We start from the raw sequence: 22,001 nt of genomic DNA on the forward strand, positions 1-22,001 counted from the left end.
ATGTAGTTCCAAGGTAAAAATGTCAAGCCATGCAAAAGTATACACTAAAATATCTGCTTCTGACCTTAGATCTTGAACCCTTTCCCCACGGGCAACAACCATCAGCAGTTTCTTGTGCATCCTGTGAGGAGTGTGGGATGCATTTAGATGTTCACGTATCATTTTGGAGATTTACGTGAACACATATCTTTTTGGACATACTTAGGAACACAAGACCCACTCTGTTTTCTCTTATTTTTTTGAGTGTAACAATATATCCTGGAGATTTTTTCATATCAACAGTGAGCTTACAGTGTTTTAAAATAATTTTAAAATATGACAATTTAAAATAATTCAAAAATATAACAATTTTAAAATATCACAATATTGCAAATATAATTTTTAAAATACGACAATATTACAATATTATAATTTAAAATATCATATATACCTTTATATATGTATGATACAAATTGTGTCATAAGAACTTTATATGTATTAACTCATTTATTCTCAACAACAATTCTATGAAATAGATACTTCTTTTAGCACCACCTTACAGGTGAGGACACTAAGGCACAAGAGCTTAAGGCACTTGTTTAGGGTCACAGAGCTAGTAAGTCTTGGAACCACCCAGATACCAGCCCAGGCAGTAGAGTCCCAGGGCACATGCCCACTTAACCCTCTAACTGTATTGATACTTAGATTGTTCCCAGTTGTTTTTATTTTTTTTAATATGTCAAACTGTGCTTCAAAGCCTTTTTTGGGGTACATTTACAGTTGCACAAATATGAAAGTCTACCTGTAGGATAAATTCCTCAAGATCAAATTTCTGAGTTGGTGGATATGCACACTTCTAGCTTTCATAGATACTGTCAAACTGCCTTCCAAGGAAGTTATGACACTGTGTACACCCACTGCCAGTGTGTGATAATGCCTTTTTCCTCACAACCTTGCCAAGACTGTATACTATCTAACTATTGCCAATCTGGCAGCTAAAAACTGCTATCATTATTTTGCTTTAATTTGCATTTATTTATGAAAAGGATTGGGCATCCTTCCATCTACTTATAAGCCATATGTGTTTATTTTTCAGTGAAATGCTTATTAATCTATATTTTCCTAAAGGATTTTGGGTATTTTCCTTATAGATTTTTAGGGCAGTTTTATATTTTAAGGAGAATAGCCTTTTATTTTTGAATATATTACAAATATTCTCCCTCAATTTGTTATTTTGGCTTTTGTCTTTGTTTATACTATTTGGTTTTAACCACACAAAAGTTTCAAATTTTCATGAGGGCAATTTACCAGCATATTCTTTTATGGCTTCTGGATTTTCTAGTCTTGATTTTAAAAGTTTTTCAACTTCAGAATTTTGAAAAATTGGGATATATTCTGTATTGTGGTTATAATCTCATTATTTTTCCTTCCAAGTTTAAACCAGTTGAATTTATTTTTGTATCAAGAGTGAAGGAAGAATTCGGCTTTACTCTTACTTTAAATAGCTAACTAGTTTATATTTCTGTACTCTTTGTAATCACTCCATGATCTGGCTACCTAGGCTTCCCTCTGCTCCCCACCCCTGCCCCCTCATTACTGGGTTTTTTTTTTTTTTCAGAATTTTCTGCCTATTCTCACATATTTATTTTTTCCAACTAAACTTTATTTAAAATTTTATTTTTAAAATAAAAATTGTATATATTTGAGGTATACAGCATGGTGTCTTGATATACGTGTACATAGTGAAGTGATTACTACAGTCAGGCTAATTAATATATCCATCTCCTCACATGGTTATCATTTGTGTGTGTGTATATGTGGTGAAAGCACCTGCTAGCTACTCTTTTAGCAAATTTCCAGTATGCAATATGGTATTATTAACTATAGGCACTATGCTGCACATTAGATCTCTAGAATTTATTCATCCTACACAGCTGCAACTTTGTACCCTTTGATCAGCCTCTTCCCATTTTCCCCACCTCCCTGCTTCTGGAAACCATTGTCATACTCAGCTTCTATGAATCAACTTTTTTATATTCCACATGTAAGGGAGATCATACGGTATTTTTTTTAGTGTCTGGCTTACTTCACTTAGCATAATGTCCTCCAGCAATTAAAGTTGAAAAATAATTTGTCTCTTTACAAAAAAAATGTTATTGTTAATGAAATCACACCAAATATTTAGATTAATTTATAGGAAACTATAATATTTATTATTGAATATTTTAAACCAAGAATAGGTATATATTTCCAGTAGTTCACATTTTTTATGACTAAGAAAATTTTGAGGTTCCCTACCCATTTCTTTTTTTATTATCAAGTCATACGTGAATGTGTGTACGTGAGTGTTGTTGTTGGTAAATAGGATCTTCCCTTACACTGTGCTATTTTTCAAATGGTTATAGTTGTTTCTTTTTTTTAATTTGATTTTTGGCTGTGTTGGGTTTTCGTTGCTGTGCGCAGGCTTTCTCTAGTTGCGGCGAGCGAGGGCTACTCTTTGTTGCAGTGCGCGGGCTTCTCATTGCGGTGGCTTCTCTTGTTGCAGAGCACGGGCTCTAGGCACGCGGCTTCAGTAGTTGCAGCACGTGGGCTCAGTAGTTGAGGTGTGTGGGCTCTAGGGTGTGCGGGCTTCAGTAGTTGTGGCGCACAGGCTTAGTTTCTCCGCGGCATGTGGGATCTTCCCGGACCAGGGATCGAACCCATGTCCCCTGCATTGGCAGGTGGATTCTTAACCACTGTGCCACCAGGGAAGTCCTGGTTATAGTTTTCATACAGGAAAGCAATTGGATTTTTAGGATACCAATTTTGTAACAACTAACAAATATTTTGTTGTTTCTTTCCTTTCTTCCTCCCTCCCTTCCTTGCTTCCTTCCCTCTCACCTTACTTTTCCCCTCCCTCCCCCGCTTTCTTTCCCTCTTTCTTTCTCTCATTCTCTTTCTTTTCTTCCCCTCCCCTCTCTCTCTTTCATTCATTCATTCATTCTTTCTTTTGATTCTCTATTGTTCAGATAACAGTTATATCATCTGTAGATAATTTTGCCACTCTTTTCCTCTAAAACTCTTCTTTTTTTCCTCTTAGATAATTGAATTGATTGGTACTTTCAGAACAATGTTGAATAATACATTAAAAAAATTTTTACCTTGATCTTGACTTAATGGGTAAGCTGTTGATGTTTAACCATTAAAAGACTCTTCGCTGTAGTAAATCTGTTATCAATTGTATACCAGTTGTTAAAGGATATCTTCCAAATTTAGCCAGGAATTTTTCAATTTTACTAAACAGTATTTTTTATTATGTACAGAAGTGATAACATGTTTTTTTACTTTACCTATTATGATGAACTATATTAACTGGTTTCCTATTATTAGTTTCCATAGATCATGCTTATGTTTCTGATAAAACCTACTTACTTGTTTATGGTGCATTGATCTTTAAATGTGCTACTGAAATGTATTTGCTAAGTTTTATTTTGAATATTTTTCATTGTTATTCATTGTAAATGAGATTGGCCTGTTGTCCTTTTTGTGGGCTATTTTGTCTAGTTTGGGTGTTAATATTATGCTGCCCTAGGAAAAAGTATTGTGAGACGTTCTTTCACTAGTTATGTTCTGGAACAATGTAAATAACACTGAAATAATCTGTCCCATTCAGAGATATATTCAACTTTTTTTATTTTTTAAAACATTCTGGACTTTTCTCATTAGAGGGCAAGTTCTTATCAGACTCATCAGAATCTGATCAGATTCTCAAATGCAACTAGTCAATTTTAGCTTTCTGGAATTAATTTTAGCAATATTTCTCTAAAATTGTTTAGAAATGATATTTAGTTTTTCCAGATATTTCAAATTTATATGAAGAGTTTTACAAAATATTTTTGCTAATTATTTTCCATTTATTATTTCTAACTTTGCAAATTTGTGCTTTTTTCCTTTTTTTTTTTTTTTTAGATTTGCTGGCAGTTTATATATTTTCATGTTGTTTTCTCCACTGCTCCAAGAACCACCTCTTGCTTCTGTTCATTATTTCTCTTATTTTATTTATATTATAGAAATAATTTTTACTTTTATCTTACCTTTGATATTTTATTCTGTATTGATTTTTTAACTTTATTAATATATCTTTAGTATTTATTCTTGAATAGCATGGTATAAATTTCCACTGAGTATTGCCTTAGGTATATTACAAAAATTCTGATTAGTGGCATTATAATTATCATAATTTTCTAAAGTAATTTGGGGGTATTATCAACCCTTTTTTTTTCTTCTATATTTTTATTTTTTTGCTTTTCCTGGGAGTATATTTATACATTTGAACATCCTTAAGTTACTATTACTTTGTCATCCACAGATAGAAGCTAGTGACTCTACCCTATGAAAGATGAAGAAATCTCAGTCTTTTTCTCCTATCTTTTGGAGCTCATTTCCTAAATTTTGTTAGTTAAATTATAACTTTTAATTTTACTTCATAATACTGGTGTAATTATATTCTGTATCTATAATTTATTTAACATATATCTGCTTTCAAAATAATTCAGTGCTTAGCATCTCTCATTTTTAAGTGGCTTGTCCAATTATTTCTTGGGGTTTTTTGGATTTTGTAATTCTGTTTTTCTCCTCAAAATACATGAATGTCGATTTAAAAATCAAACTGTTTTATTCATATAATTTTCTTGTGTCTTGTTTCCTTTCTTTTCGAGTGTGCTCCACTATCTTCTTCTTATCTGTTTTTTATGATTTTGCTATTTTATTTTTATTTTTAACATTTTATTTCTAGAAAGCAATACATACACATTGCAGTAGATTAGAAAATAAAAATAAGCAAAATCAAAATCACAAGATCACATTCCAGCCCCCAAAGATCACCTGTACAATACCACTAAACGGATACAGTACATATCTTTTAGATATTTTCCACACATACATAAATATACACATACATAATAGTTTCCTTATCATCTAAAATATGAAAGTTCTTTATTAATAATCCAAGGCCATCCTGTTTGTATTCAGCCTTTAGTAGCTTGCTTTTTGGCCTGGATCATAGTACATTCTCAAACTTGAAGTCTAATAGTTTTACCAAATTGTGTTACTGTATTGGTTATTCTATAGTTTTCCCACCAGGGTGTGTATTCCCTTTTAACTTGCAGATTCTGGATTTTCTTTTTTTCATTGTTCTGATATTAGAGTCAGAAAACAGAGCAGTTAAAGGCTTCAGGTATCTCTGAAAATAATCTTAAAATACAGTCATCCCTCAGTATCTGCCAGGGATTTTTTCCAGGACACTCCCATGGATACCAAAATCCTCTATGCTCAAGTCCTTTATATATAATGGCTTAGTATTTGCATATAACCTACACACATCCTCCCACATACTTTAAATCATTTCTAGATTACTTGTAATACCTAATACAATATAAATGCTGTATATATAGGTGCTGGGCTTGTAGCAAGCTCAAGTTTTGCTTTTTGGAACTTTCTGGAATTATTTTTTTTAATATATTTGATCCACAGTTGGTTGAATCCTTGGAAACAGAACCGGGGATACAGAGCACCAACTACCTTGGACCATGGAAGGAGAACACACTGAAACCCTCCACAATGTTGGCAGTGTTGGCATTCCAAACCATATTTAAAGATGATCTCTCAGACCACTTTATTCATGGAATTTTAACTTTATTGATAGTTTTACAACTATTTCCATGTTAAGAAGAACTACCAGTTCTTTTTCAGTTCGGTTCATTTATTTAAAAAAGAAATCATTTCCAGGTCTTTCTCTTTTTACCTCATGGTGAATTTCTACCATAAATTTCAATTGGTGTAGAGTAATTCAAGAAGGATTTTTGCTGTATTATTTTTTTCGAATAGTTTCCCCACTTACTTCTTTTTTTTTTTTTTTTTTTTTTTCCCCACTTACTTCTTATTTTCCTATTTTCCTCTTTTTTTTCTGTCTCTCTCTACCTGTGTGGCATGGAAGCACACATGATAACACACTCATGCACACCCACACAGGCACATACATTTTCAATCTTCCACTGTTTTTGTCATGAGTGTGGTGACAGTCTGAAAATTAATACCATCATACGGTACTGCATATGGACCCATATGGTCATTGTACAACTATAGAAGGTGTGTTTGTGAGGTAAGAGGAGGTTGGGGTTTCTGTTGAAATTTCCTAGGGAAAGTTAAGTGACGGGTCCAATATAATCCATTATATTTAACAGTAGTCCAAAACAATGTTTTGGGTTTCCTTTTTCTCCCTTCTCATAAAGATTCCAAAACAATCATGGAACACTGATAGCAACATGAGGTTATACGACAGAGGGTGGAGGAAAAGGATTAAAACAAAGCAAACTAGTTTTATAACCTAACCATCCTTGGAAAACCAGGCTAATGAAATGCATTTCCCTTCTAATGGTTTTCATTTCAGGGTACTGTTCGTTTTTTCCCCAAAATGTGATGAATTCTTGCTTTACAAATCATTTCGATTTCCTCTTATTGTCACATTCTGTGTAATTTTGCTTAGTTACTGGCTGTAATTGACTACCGTGATGGCGAATTATCACCACCAGTATTACCAGGGATCAGAAAATAGGACTGAAATCGTATCTTTCACTAAGAGTTCTGTGACTTAATTTTCCTGCAGCTTAACTGATATGGAAAACAGAAAATGACATGTTGCTTTATAATCTCATAGGCTTGACTGTGAAATGCCCTGTATAGAATCTTCTCAGGGTAGGTACTCAGTAAATATTGATTTGTTATTGAACAAAAGAATGATGGACAAGTAAAAGAAAGAGATTTAAAGAAATAATCATGAGGTTTAGACTCATTAGAAAGGACAATTTATGACTAGGATAATTCAGTAATTTGTTCCCTGATTATTTGGCCCAAATCCAAAATACTGTCCATATTGTGGAGACTTGCAAACCTCTGCTATTGAGAAGGAGCAACTCTGAGTCCTTGGATGGAGATCTTTTTGCACAATGGTACACATACACATACTCATTCACACATATGCAATCACACCCAGTGCAGAAACATTGTAGATTAAATTAATGTTGCTCTTGGTGTTGTACTGTAATGATGGGAAAGACTGGGAAATGGATCAACTTTATGTTTTATTGTTCATTACTGGCCAACTCAAGCTCAAAGCTGAAAAGCTTAACTCCCAGGCAGTCCCTTCAAAGTTTGGAGATTTATTCAGGATAAACATCTGGAAGACTGGAGGCTTATCTACATTATTCAGTCCCGTCCAGCCCCAAATGTGGTTAGAAACATAACAAGCTTCTTTCCTGTGGGAGAAAGTTGGGCTTTTCTCTTGTCAGCGAAACTAGAACTGTTGGTTTTTTTAAAAAATTTAAGCAATTTCACAGTTTCTCGTAATCCAGCTGTGTCCAGGAAGTGACAATTATAATCAAAGTATAATTCATATGTTTTCCACTCTTTCCAAAACCTTGGGAAATTAGGAGATGATGGAGATTTATGTGTATTTTTCATTCCTAATAAATTCAAATGTGATTGGATTGGTTTTTTGGGAAAGAGGGAATTGAATACCTTGAACCTATCTCTTTCAAAACAGAGACTTTTATTATATCAGCTAGAAACACTCAATAGAGTGCAAACCATTTTTGTTCTTTCGAGGAGATACAGATAAATGTTTTGAAGGATATTTTCCAGAACCGAAATAATGGCACTATCTTGTTGTAAAGGGACAGAACTTTGGGTGGCCTGAGGACTTTCCTGGGCCGCAGGCATCAGTGAGTCTTGCTCCAGGGATGGTGGCTTTGGTATGTCATATACAGAATTCATCTTACAGGAGCTGCTAGTGCAGGTTAATTTTTAAAGCCCAGGATCTTACGAATCACTCATGATTTAGGGATTACCCCTGTACCCATTAGAATCACAGATTTTAATATAATAAGAAATTGAGATAATCTAGTCCAGTGGTTTTCTTAAAATAAAATTTTAGTGTTCAAATTTGAAATTCTTCAAACACACTGAAAATTATGGAAAATAACAACCTGCATTCACTACCAGTGTTAAGCAAATGGTAATATTTTGCTATATCTGCTTCACATCTCTTTTTATAAAATAGGAAAAAAATATGCCTGATACAGCAAACCACCCCTCTTCCACTCCCCAATCCTTTTGCATATTTTTTTCCCCAGAAGTAACCTCAACCTTGAAATGCATACAGGGTTTTTAATCTTTTCTACCTATGTCTTTATTCAGTAACACTATATGGTATTGTTTTACATGTTTTAAAATTTACATAAATTGAATCACATTATGAATGCCATTTTGCAAATTGGTTTTTCACTTATTATTGATTTTTGAGATTTTTACTAACATGGTACATTTGCCATGTTGGTAAATGGAGATCTGTTTCATTTATTTTAAGTGCTGTATTGTATTCCATTTTACATGTGAGAAATGGTCAAGTTATTTCCCGGTTCTTATTATTCTGATCAGTGCTTCAGTGAGCATCCTTGCACATGTCTCTTTGTGCACATATCCCCTGTGCTTCTCCAAGGTCAGGAAGGTGGAAATAAAAGTGGAATTTCTGGGTCATAGACTACTTACATTTTAAATCTTATTGGCTCTAGTTCATTTGCTCTCCATCATGCTTGTACCAATTTATATTCAATTTACATTCACAGCTATTCAGTAATAGCTATCTGGCTAAGAGTTTGTACTCTTAGATTGATTAATTTTTGCTAATATGACAAGTGTGAAATAGTATCGCGTTGTAGCTTATTTTGCATTTCCCTGGTTTATTACATTGAAAAGTCCTTCATCTCCCCTTCTGTGACTTGTCTTACTGTATGCATTGTTTATTTATTTTTACTGGTCTGTTATTTTTCCTTACGGTTTTCTATGACTTCTGTATATACCCTGGATTCTTTGCTAATTACATGGGTTGCATTTGTCCTCTTCTAATTTGTGTCTTACCTTTCACTTTGTTGGCTATGTCTTTTTTTTTTTTTTAAACTTTTTTTTTCTTAATTTTTATTTATTTATTTATTTTTAGTTTATGGCTATGTTGGGTCTTTGTTTCTGTAGGAGGGCTTTCACTAGTTGTGGCAAGTGGGGGCCACTCTTCATCGCTGTGCGCGGGCCTCTCACTATCGCGGCCTCTCTTGTTGCGGAGCACAGGCTCCAGACACGCAGGCTCAGTAATTGTGGCTCACGGGCCCAGCCGCTCCGCGGCATGTGGGATCCTCCCAGACCAGGGCTCGAACCCGTGTTCCCTGCATTAGCAGGCAGATTCTCAACCACTGCGCCACCAGGGAAGCCCGGCTATGTCTTTTGTTGAAGAGAAATTTTATATTTTCTGTGTCTTAAGAAATTCTTATCTTCTCCAATGTCATAAAATATTATAAACTTTCTTTGAAAGTTTTCATGTTACTGATTTTCTTCTTTACTTCTTTAATTCATCTGCATTTTATTTTTGTGAATGACATAAAGTAAGAATGGCTTATCTTTTTCTGTATAAATAGCCAATTTTCCAGAAGTATTTATTGAGTAGTCTACTCACAACCCATTGGCCAGATCTAGTCACATGGCCCCACCTAACATGAGGGGGCAGGAAATTCACTGTCTACAGTGTGCCCAGAGTCAGGGAGAATTGCACATATTGATGAACAGCAATAATTACTTACATGGATGCAATGGTTTTAACATATGTTCACAGATTCTTTGACACTCCACTTTTCAGAAGGTGGAGTCTAATTTCTCTCCTTTTGAATGTGAGCTAGACTTAGTGATGCACTTCTAATGAATAAAATGTGGTAGAAGTGATGGTGTATGGCTTCCAGGATAAAGTCATAAAAAGCATTGTGGATTCCTCCCTGTTTTCTTTTGGATGACTCGCCCTCCAGGAAGCCAGCTGTCATACCCAAAGGATGCTCAAGCAGCCCTATGGAAAACACATGTGGTGAGGAACTGAGGCCTCTTGGCAACAGACAACACTAACTTGCCAACCATGTAAACAAGCCACCATAAAAGCAGATCCTCCAGTCCTAGTCAAGCCTAAAGTGGACTGCAGCCTTGGTCAAAATCTTGACTACAAACTGATGAGAAGTCCTGAGCCAAAACCACTCAGCTAAGATTTTCCTGAATTCCTGATGGACTGAAGTCGTATGAGATAATGAATGCTTATTGTTATTCTAAGCCAATATATTTTGGAGTAATTTGTTACACAGCAATAGATAATTAATAAATTGAGTTTTACCGAATTTGAGAATTATGTTTGATTCAGTATGACTTAAAATACAAGCTATGTGACATAAATTATATCTAATTTAGTAGTTCTATGAGATCATCTCAAAGAAACTTAACAACCAGAGCAGATTAAACTGATGGACAACCAGAGGCCTGGAAACACACCTATGCCTATTAAGGGGCTATGGACAGAAAAAAACCAAAAAACAAAATAATACACACTAAGAGGAACCTCAAATAGAAAGTTGTAACTATGAGTGCTCCAGATTGCAGTGACTAACTTGCTATTCATCTGCTTTTTACACAGGCAACTCCATGGAACTATGCTTCAAATTGACTAGAGATTTGTTTATTTAATGTCATGTTACTGGGGAGCAAGAGAAGGATCCAGCTAGTCTTTAGCATAGAAATATCACCACTGGCCTCCACACTTCGTATGGTTTTGGGGATGGTCAAAGTAAATAATGTGAGACAAGGTTTTCGGAGCACAAAAGAACTGTGCCAATGTATCACTGGAATTATAGATCAGCCAGAAAAGGTTAGGTTTTACTGTGGTAATGGAAACTCCAAAATCTTAAAGCCTCATGTTAGTCAGTTTCAGGTTGGCTCTGGCTTTGTCATGTCATCTTCACTCTGAGACCCAGAAGGCAGAGCAGCCTCTAGCTGGAGCAGTGACACTTATCATGAGAGAGGAGAAAAAGCTGTGAAAGACTTCCTGGAAGTGACACTGTGTCAGGGGTCCCCAAGCTCACCCCTAGATATGGTGACTCACTAGAAGTACTCACTAAACTCACAGCATATACTCATACGGTGGTGATTTATTACAGTGAAAAGATATGAAGCAAAATCAGCAAAGGAAAAGCCGCATGATGCAAAGTCTGGAGAAAACCAGGCACAAGTTTCCAAGAGTCCTCTCCCAGTGGAGTCACACAGGATGGGTTTAGTTCTTCCAGCATCAAATTGTGAAAACATGTCTGAATTGTTGTTTGCTAGGGAAGTTCATTAGAGACTCACCACCCAAGAGTTTTACTGGAGGATAGTCACACGGGTACCCTCTGCCTAGCACATACCACAATTCTGGACTCCAAGAAGGGGACCCTGTGCTCAGCATAAGCCACACTGTTTGTGCAAACAGTTTGGGTACAGTGAGCTCATCTTACCAGAGAATGATGGGAACATTCCTGAAACCAAACTCCCCAACACCAGCCAAGGGTCAGCCTTGAAAGTGGGCCTTTCTAAGCCTAACCACCTCAGGTCTGCTATGTTTACTCACTTCTGCACAGATACATATCACTTCTGCTCACATTTCATTGGACAGAGCAGGTCACATGGCCAAACCTGAAATCAATGCAATGAGAAAGTATAATCTTCCTGCAGGGAGTGGCAAGCAGTCCATAGTTTTGAACAATAATATAATCTACTACAGATTATTACATATAGATCCTTCTAACGAAAAAACAACAAGAAGAAGGAACTTATACCTCCTATACATGTGTATATGTATACCTTATACATATTTTCATGGCCTGGGTTCAAGTAATTTAAATATTTTTGTTGAAATGAATTGAATTACATAATGACATGAAGGAAAGATGTAGCAACAGATATTAGAGAGACACTGAGTACTGATAAATAAAAAAGCAATCATTCTTTCTACATTATAATTTTCTTTTTTTTTCCAGATCAGATGAGTCTCTGATTCCTTTTGGAGGCAAGCACTTTCATTTTGTTTTTGACTTTCTCTGAAGCAGTGCTATATTTGTTAAAGCTCTAATTGTCTTGGGCACTTGTGATTAGACCCTGAAGGGCTGTTGCATGCCCTTTACTATGTTTTCTTATCGCTCTACCTTTTGAGCTTTCAACTGTATTTTCCAGTTCTGGCCTGCCTATAGGCTTCAGCATAAATTCCATCTGCAAAGTGGTTTGCTCCAATGCTTTCCTCATCTCTCTCAATTGTTTTTATGCTTCTTTTTATTATCTTTCCTCAGCTCTTTGACCTTTTATTCATTAGCTTAAACTACATGAAGTACATTTTTTTTTGGTTAAGGGTTAAGTCAGAAAAATGGAAAAGTGGTTGGCTTTTGGCATGTGTATATTTACATTTTTAACTTTTCTATTTTTGTATTTCTTGTATAATTTGTTTTCATTAAAAAAAATCTTGTTCCTGCTTCAAAAGAGAAGCAAGTTTAATTATCTAGAAATAGAAATAAAAATCTCAGTTTTAAAAACTGCAGCTTTTAACCTCTGCCTCTGCCACCAAAACAGTTATTTAATAGGAACTCACAATGTATGGAGGCAACGGTATTTTGCAGCTTAGTTTTAGAAGATAACATCTCCCTTTTCACTGAAAGGAGGACTTTATGTGAGTCTCTTCTTTATGGTTAGATGGCAGAATGTTTTATTGCTATTCATAAAAGCCTGCATTAAAAGATTGCAATTGATTCTCCCAGAGTGAGATCTGTTTGGAAAACTAATTATCTCCAAAAGGCTGCAAATTGTCAAGAATCTGCCAAGAAGACAAATCAAGAATACCATCTAAATGACTTACTGCAGTAAGGGATACTTTGCAGCTCTTGGGAGCTCCCCAACAGCTATTTAAAGCCCTCCTGCTCCCTTCCTCTCCTCCTCCCATTCCAACCTCTGCAGACTACCTCAGCTCGTATTTCACAGGGAAAAAATAAGGACCAACAAGGGAGACCTTGCTCAGCTCACTCTCCTGTCCTGCCTACATATTTATCTGCTTTTATGGCTTTCTAATGCTCTTTCCTTCCACCTCAGTGGAGGACTGTGCTCTGCTCCAACAGAGGCTGATCCTGCCACGTGAGTTCCTGCAACTTCCAGGTTCTTGTTCCATCACACACCTCTCCCTCATCTGCACTTTCCCCACTGCCTCTTTTTTGGCTCTTTCCTTTCAGCCTATAGATCTACTCAAGTTTTTTCAACTTCAGCAACAACAGTAACACCACACACACACACACACACACCCCCCACACACACTTGCTCCAGCTACTCTTTCTCTTTCTCTTAGAGAGGTTGTTACTGTACCATCCAACACTCTTTGCCGTGGCAGGCGAGGCAATGCGTGAGGGATACTGCTGCAATCTGAGTGCAGTTGTGATGAGGGCTTCATCACGACCACTTCTACTTGCTTTTCATTTCTCATTCCACAATACATGCAGCACAGCTTGGCTGAGCATTTATTTTTGGTAAATACCTCAGCTAGTAAGTACTTAAAAGGCAAAGAAATGATCTCCTTACTTTCTCCCGATGGGGTAGATAACATGTACTGAGAACTTATTATGTGCTAGACACTGAGCGACACTGTTTATGTGGATGATCTCATTTTATCCTAATGATAACCTCGTGAGACAGATAGTATTATCATTTCCTTTCTTCAGATGGGAAAATTGAGACACCAACTGTTAAGTAACTTGCTCAAGCTCAGACAACAAGCAGGCAGCACAGCCAACTGTTTCCTTTCCAAGACTCCAAGATCATCATTATCTGTCTTTGGGGGTTGGACACCATGTCCCTAGAATAATGCCAACCCTCAGATGACAGGAGCGTCCATTCTCTGCAGTTCTCCCAAGGTCATTGAGATACCTCATGTGCCTTCACGTCTGCTTGTTCATTCTCTTATCATAGTGGTTTTCAACCTAGGTTGTGCATGAGATTCATGCCTGGCCCCAATCCAGACTAATTTAATCAGAAGCCCTGGGTGGAGTGTGGGTACCTGTGTTTTAGAAAAGCTTCCTCCCCCGACAAATGATTGTGATGTGCAGAGAGGGTTGCCAGCTCTCTCTTCCCTCCACCATCCTACTTCCTGTTGCCTTTCCTCTTCTGTTTTATGCTTTTCTTTTCTTTTTTTTTTTTTTTTTGGCTGTGTTTTGGGTCTTTTCTGTGCGAGGGCTTTCTCTAGTTGCGGCGAGCGGGGACCACTCTTCATCGCGGTGCGCGGGCCTCTCATTGTGGCGGCCTCTCTTGTTGCGGAGCACAGGCTCCAGACGCGCAGGCTCAGTAGTTGTGGCTCACGGGCCTAGTTGCTCCGTGGCATGTGGAATCTTCCCAGACCAGGGCTCGAACCCGTGTCCCCTGCATTGGCAGGCAGACTCTCAACCACTGCACCACCAGGGAAGCCCCCCTATGCTTTTCTGAGTGGAGAAAAACATTGTATTTTGAACAACAGAATCATTTGATAATCAGCTTCCTGTGGATAGTGTTACTGGGAATAATTTTATAATTGTGTTTATTTCACTAAAAATAAGTGCAGCTCATACTTGATTGAGTAAATACTTATGGTATTGTTAAAAGATTTTTAAAAGCTCAATTTTTCCCCTGGGCACTAGAAAAAACATGAATCAGATGTCCTCAGGCTGTTTCTAGTCCAAGGTTCTACTAAGTCTTGGAAACATTCAGTGAATCAATGTTACCTTTTAGTTCCTCTACTCATACCACAGTTTCACACCCAGTATTCCATCGAATCACCAAGCTACTGAATGTGCTATATTGCAGGGAGGTAGAAAAGAGTTATGAAGTGACTGGCTTCTTTTCTTTGCCAATTTCAATTTAACTCTGATATTCTCCGAAACAAAACGCCAAAACTAAATTTGAAAAAAAAAACTAAAATAATAATTTAAAAAATTCTATACCACTTTGTAGAGGGAAAATAATTATTTTCAAAAAGCATTTCTTACTTTGCTAATTTTGAGGATAATCTGTGGCTCTCCGCTGAGATTCTATTTTTTTGTCCTGGTGGGGGTATCGATCACCAGAAAATTGCTGTACTGCCTTCTGAATATTGCACTTCATCCTCAGAAAATGTACAGTACTTCTAAGATTTATGACACTAATGGAACTCTCCTGGCAGCAGTGTGATCCATTTTGCTGATATACAGGAAGCAGACACAACTCTAATCTCCTGTTGCACATTTCCAAAGACTGAAGAAATCAGCATCTTAATTAGTGTGGAAACAAGAGATGTGGAAGCCTTCAGTCCCTTAATTAGTGTGGAAACAAAAGATGTGGAAGTCCTGTAGTAGAGCCATATAGAAAAGAATTAGTCTTGATCATGTTTAAAAAAAAATTGAAACAAGCTTTGGCCATTACCTGCTACATCACTTTAATCAAAGGGCATCAGAAAATAAATTCAATTGGGATTTTAAAGGGCAACCTCTATTTCATAAGATAATGTTTGTGACCTGCAAAATAACTGTATTTATAGATTTTCCCATAGCAAAGAATAATTTGTACATTAAAAAATATAACTCTGAAATATGAGTGTGTCAAAATTAAAGAACACTAAACTGAAGTCAAATTGAATTTCAATCCCTGTTTTTCCATTAACTAGCTGCGTAATCTTGGGTCAATTACTCTGTCTTTCAGGGCCTCACTTCCTTTGCTGGACTAGATAATCTCCAAAGACCTTTCCAGCTCAATCATTTTATGATTTCATTAGGTTTCCCATAGTAGAAGCTACCAAGTGAGCTGGAATTGTAATAAACAAGACTACTCTTCTCTAGTGAAAAGGATTACATGACTGTAAGTCAAAAGAACTGCATTCTACTCTCTGCAGCACCACTTAAAAACCACCTGACCTGGGCAAGTTCTTAATTTCCTCATCTGTAAATTAGAGATAGCGGTACCTCACTGCATTGATAGGAGTTTTAAATGAAATGCCATGTCTATTAGTCCGCTTGGGTTGTCATAAAAAAACACAAGTTGCGCTACTTAAATACCAGAGATTTATTTTCTTACAGTTCTGGAGGCTAGAAAATCCAAGACCAAGGACCAGCGGGGTTGGTTTCTGGTGAGAGCTCTCTTCCTGGCTTGCCAGAGGGCTGCCTTCTCACTGTATCCTCACATGGCCGAGAAAGAGCCCTGGTGACACCAGCCCTATCAGATCAGGGCCCCACCCTTATGACCTCATTTAACTTTTATCACCTCTTCATATGCCCTGTCTTCAAATACAATCACATTGAGGGGTAGGTTTTCAATATATGAATTTTGGGGGACACAGCAGAATCCCTAGCATCATATATGAAAATTCTTTGTAGATACATACTGCTAATGTCTAATAAGAATAAGGATCTGTAGCTAAATAGTCCTTCTAATGTTGGTGGGACTACCCAAAGTTATAACGTTTTTGAAGGACTATTTAGCAATATCCATTAAAATGTAAAGTGCTCATATCTTTGGAACCAGTATTTACACTTTAAAAATTTCTACTCCTGAAGCACTCTTAGAATTACACAAAGATATATGTATGGAATAGTCATTTAAATATTGTTGAAAAATGGAAACGATCAATAAACAATTTAATATGCTATAGTAGATCATACAATGAATATTTTATGTGTGATATGTACCCAGAATATGAAATATTATATATCCGTTAAAACTATAAACACTGACATGAAAGGATGTCCAAGATCTGTTAGAGAATAAAGAATTGCAAGTTGCAAATTTTCTATAGTATGATTGCTTTTTCGGGTAAAAAATATTTTGGAGGTATTATACATTAAACTGTTTATACTGGCTTTCTCTGAGTGGTGTGGAATTCCAGGAGACTTTCACTTTCCAAGTTATACTTTTCTCTAATTTTTAATTTCATTTTAAGGACATATATTACCTTTGTTTTAAGAAAATAAAAGATTACGAGACTGTAAACTATCGCTAGCTCAGACTCTATCAAATCTTCAGTTTATATTTGAAATACTTTTAAAATTAATTTTTATTTTTCTTGACAAATATATGTATGTAGTTTAAACAATTACAAAGCTTATTACGAAAAACAGAAGTCCCTGGCTTTGCACCTCCCTACTCCTGGTCACCTGGGGAAAATTTATTCTACTGTGTCAGCAGTTTCACTGCATATTTACCTATGTGTTATGAAATAACATGCATATATTGATATTTGTTGATGGTTTCATTTTGGACATTATCTGCTGATTTTCATCCACAGAAATTTTAGACTTCTGTCTTTACTTTTTGCCTCCACCTCCCCCAAAATTACTCCCCAGCCTGTCACTTTATGGATATCACAACTTTGGCTTAATTAATATTCAGGGCTTACATTAGTATTACTATGTCAATATTGTTCATAGTTGAGCTACATACTCTTGTATTCCTGTAGTTACTAATTACCTTATATTTTGTCTGTTTAGTTTCCTATGCAAGTATCATTATTTCATTCCCAAATTTTTCCTTCAGAGTTCTAAAATTCCTTTCAATATGGTCAAACACAACAGGTAATCTATTCATTTTATTTTTGATGGTGTCATCTCTCCTGGTTTGCCATACAGAAAGCCAGTAGATAGCAGTGTTTGGAGAGCTAATTCTCATGCGATAGTAACAAATTTCCCCCTTGCCTTTTTCTTTAACTTTCGGTCCTTTCCTCTGTTTGGGCACCTAGATCATTCTGTTCTTATTTTCTCAGGTAAAAAAATGACAGCAAAAAGGTAGAAGAGGAAGAGAAGTCTTTTCCTGACTTTGAATTTCAAAGCTTATACCCTGAGGAAATGAAAAGGGCTTATGGTATGTAAATCAAAATATTTTGGATAAAACCCCAAGAGTAAGAGACAAATGTCCCCAACTCCACTCCTCCTGCCAGACTAAAAGTCAGAGGGGAAATGATGGAAGAGAGGAGTCTGGGGTGACTGGGACCGAGGACATAGCAGAGTCAGTGTTGACTGATGGCCTATTGTCCACTCCTGTGGGCACTTCAGACCCCCACACCTCAGGCTTAAGCTGACAATTCTTTTATCAGTTCCTGGTGAGAACATTCCTCAACAGCAGCCAGCATATCTTCCACAGAACACCCCAGGTATGAGAGGCCTGTGACTTTGTAAACACCCCCCTGCCCCCAACTCCCAATGACACAGGACACTTGCAAACCTCAGAAGAGCTTGGGATCTGGATTCCTAGCACTTGGTGGTGCTGAACAAAACCAGCTTGATCTTCTTCATGACTTGGGTCAGTGCAAAAGCACAGTCCTATTATAAGTGCAAATGCTTTAGGACAAATCGAACTGTTATATAGGTTGTCTGTTAAAATTGTTGAATCAATGAGTTACAGAATAAGTGTAATGAAAAGCTCCCATAATGGCCCAGTGGAAGGAACAAGAAGCCTAAATTCAGGCAAGTCAATTAATTACTGTATCTGATTTCTCATCTGTAAAATGAGGCGAGCAATAGCTTTCTACTCCTTAGAATGGTTCTTTGGCTGTGGTGTAAGTAAAAGCATATTGAAACTTTAAATGCACAACACTAGATATTATTTTATATATATGCCAAATATTTGACCCATTCACTGATTTCATAATTCAGCAAATATAAGTAAGGTATAGACACTAAATTTGAGCAGAACAGCAAGAGCATATTTTCACAAGTAAGCCCATTATTAGTATTGCAGCATTTCATTTTACAGCAGTATTTCATATTGCCTCTCCAAGTGATTACACCTGAGAAAGGTCACTCAAATGTTACATATTAATTCTAAATACTTCTCTCCTATTTAATCTGTATTTCAAACTCAGTGCCTACTTGTCAAATATAATCTGTAAACACTGATTAAGCCTCTGTGAGTACCACTGCATGCTTGTCACCCACAAAGCAAGTTATGAGACCTTGTCCTGTCACCTGAAAGCATTCAATCTGACCATGACTGAGTGCCAATTTTAATAGTAGAGGATCTCTAAGAGTCTAAACTTAAATAATATCATGGTGCCTCACGAAAAGCAAAAAGTAAATTTTTAGGGATAATTGTTCTCATCCACTGTAGCTTTTTTCTTTGACAATGAGAAAGAAAGCAGAGAAGGGAAAGCTACTTATAGAAGAATTCCAATTAATAAATATAGGAGGAATGAGGAAAATAGAAAGTCATCACTAGGCAAACATAACTGTTGCAGGGAAGGTCCACAGATGGATGCCAAATGGAAGTTTGAGGAGAAACTATATTTGCATAATCTCTAAGGGCAAGCTGGATGAAGGGTATATGGGGACTCTCTGAACTGTTTTTTTGGTTTGTTTGTTTGGTTTTTTTTTGCAACTTTTATGTAAGTCTGAAATCTTTTCAAAGTAAAAATAATTAAAAATATGAAAGAAAATTGTATTATAAATTTCCATACCCAAAACATCTTTTTTTGGTTTCTTAATTTTACTTTAAAACTCATGCTTCATCCCTTGTTGACCTACAACAGCATTCACCTTCCTTACACAAATCTTCCATATTGTTTCCATAGTTGCTCTGAAGTCCTCCCCACTTACCTTCTAGTACCAGTAGAGGACTGTAGACATTCAAGAAAGACTTATTCAGGTATGTCTTGAATATCTACTATTTTCATGGAAGTGTGCTAACAGCTGCAAGGGACTAAAACTCAGTCTATAATCCAGTCCTTCCCTTGAGGAAGTAATAAACATGTTGGAAAGATAATAGTATGCACATGAAAGAATAAAATAGCAACATGTGAAATTATGTATGGTCATGCTTTATTTTCATGGTATTAGTTACAGGAGTTGATAGAGACAGAGAAAAGTGACACATTCATGAATAAGAGCAAGCTGGACCTAAAAAATATGTAGGTCTTGTATGGTGAGTGGATACAGAGAGTGTGTACAGTCTTTGTGGGAAGCAGTCATAAGACCCATCTGAATGGGGTGGAAAATTTGAGGTGATGAGAAGAGGAATGGGCCCAGATAGAGTTGAGCCAGATTACAGAGGGCTGTGAAAGCTAGACTGAAGAGTTTCTGGTCCAGATAGAAAAGGGAGGCTATTTTAAGGCTTTGTTAGGGTCAAGTTACTTTTCTAGCACAAATGTAAACATGTATGGTGGATCTCAAGCCAGAACCAGCTCCATTTTGAAAATCGTGTATCTAATAATGGAACTTTGAGAAATCTTTTCTGAAATGCAAATTAAATTGTCCTCATCTTCTCCACCCTACCCCACCCTCTTTCTCCCTAAAACATTCTAGAGGTTTCCTTTTACTTTTAGGATAAAGACCAAAATCCTGAACATGGCTCTCGGAGATTGGACCCCTCCCCATATGCCTAGATTTCTCTGTACCCTATTCCCCTCAAGGCTTGCCTTCTTTTGCTTCCTTCAGAGCTCTCTTCTGTTATTGTTTGCATAAGCTCTTCCCTTTGAGTCATCCTTATCTCTTGACTAGTTTACTCCTTTTCATCCTTCAGATATCAGTTCAACACCCCAGTGATCACCTCCAGTGCAGAAACCTTACTCTCTGCTCTGACTGGATCTATTCATAATACCAAGTATCTCAGTCTGTAAAACTGTCCACATTTGTGTATTTACAATATGGATTATTTGATTTAATTATGTGATTATTTGATTAATGCCTTTTTCCCTCATCAGACTTCAGACTTCTGAAGGCAGAGACTATTTTCATCTGCGTTTCCCATTGTATCTCCTGTCTCTTGCATATAATAGGTACTCAATAAGAACTTGTTCAATAAATAAGGAAACAAAAATATTATAATACATTCATTTTCTCCATTCCTAAGACACTATTCTATTCCAATGATATGATCTTCTGAATCATGAGAAAAATGTCCTATCTCAACTTTGAAATTATAAAACACGGAACTGTGCTCAATATTATGTAACAACCTAAATGGGAAAAGAATTTGAAAAAGAATAGATACATGTATATGTATAACTGAATCACTTCGCTGTTCACCTGAAACAAACACAACAGTGTTAATCAACTATACTCCAATATAAAATAAAAAGTTAAAAAAAAGAAATTGAAGTATAGTCCCAGTATTTTATAACTTTTGGAATGTGGGCTCTAAAAGTGTTATTCAGATGATTACATTGGATTGAATTACTAGATCTTAAATAGAACTTGTTGATCAACAGATCGATATCCATATGCAGGGCAATTTACTGAGCACTGTGAATTATTCCAAGCTAAATAATATATGGTTTCTTCCTAGCTTATAATCAAGTAGGGGATAAAGCTACCTATATTATATGATAGACAGTGAGGGTGCTAAGTACTATAGAAAGATGGAAAGGGGAAGAGTTATTTTGACTGAAGGAATCTGACAAAGCAATAGTGAAAAATAACATTTGAGTCAGGTCTCGAAGGATAGATGTGCTTTTGACAGCCAGACTTTGGGAAGATAAAAGTTCCAGGCAGAAGGAAAATAATAACTAAAAATACAAAGCACAAAAAGTGTAGAGCACTGTAGTAGAAAGGCAAGAGGGGATAGAGCAGAGGGTGAGTGGGCTGCAAGTACGTTGTGATAGGGAATAGATTAGGAAAGTGAGGTTTGAACTAATAATATGCTACACAGTTGGTACTTATTTGATGGGTAATGAGCAGTGACCAAGGATAATGAACAGGGAAGTGTCACAATCACACGTGTGGGGTCCAGTGGTAATGTGATGTGATAGGTTAGAAGAGAGCTCTACAGATTAAAGAGGGTGGGAGAGCAGTGGCAAGGAGAAGAGAAATTTGCAAGTGCCTGGGGGAAGCTAAGCAGGACCTGACTGGGTTAAGTAGCCGTGGGAAAAGGGAGGATAGTTGACAGTTGACGGAAGCATTCAGAATGTGGAAAGAATAAGATTCAGCAAACATTTAATACGCAAATTGAAGAATAGCAAGTTGGAAAGTTTTGATCTCATGGCTTAACTGATAATTTAACTAAATGCAAAACTAGTAGTGAGAACAGGTTGGTAAGAGTAACCTGTTCTTGCTGCCTTAAATCTTCTTGTAATAGTAATATTTTTAATATTATCAAAATCTCTTGATGGTGAGTAATTACATCATTCACATTTT

The sequence above is a fragment of the Balaenoptera acutorostrata genome, chromosome 3 (genome assembly GCF_949987535.1).
Source record: "Balaenoptera acutorostrata chromosome 3, mBalAcu1.1, whole genome shotgun sequence".
NCBI classification, from domain to species: domain Eukaryota; kingdom Metazoa; phylum Chordata; class Mammalia; order Artiodactyla; family Balaenopteridae; genus Balaenoptera; species Balaenoptera acutorostrata.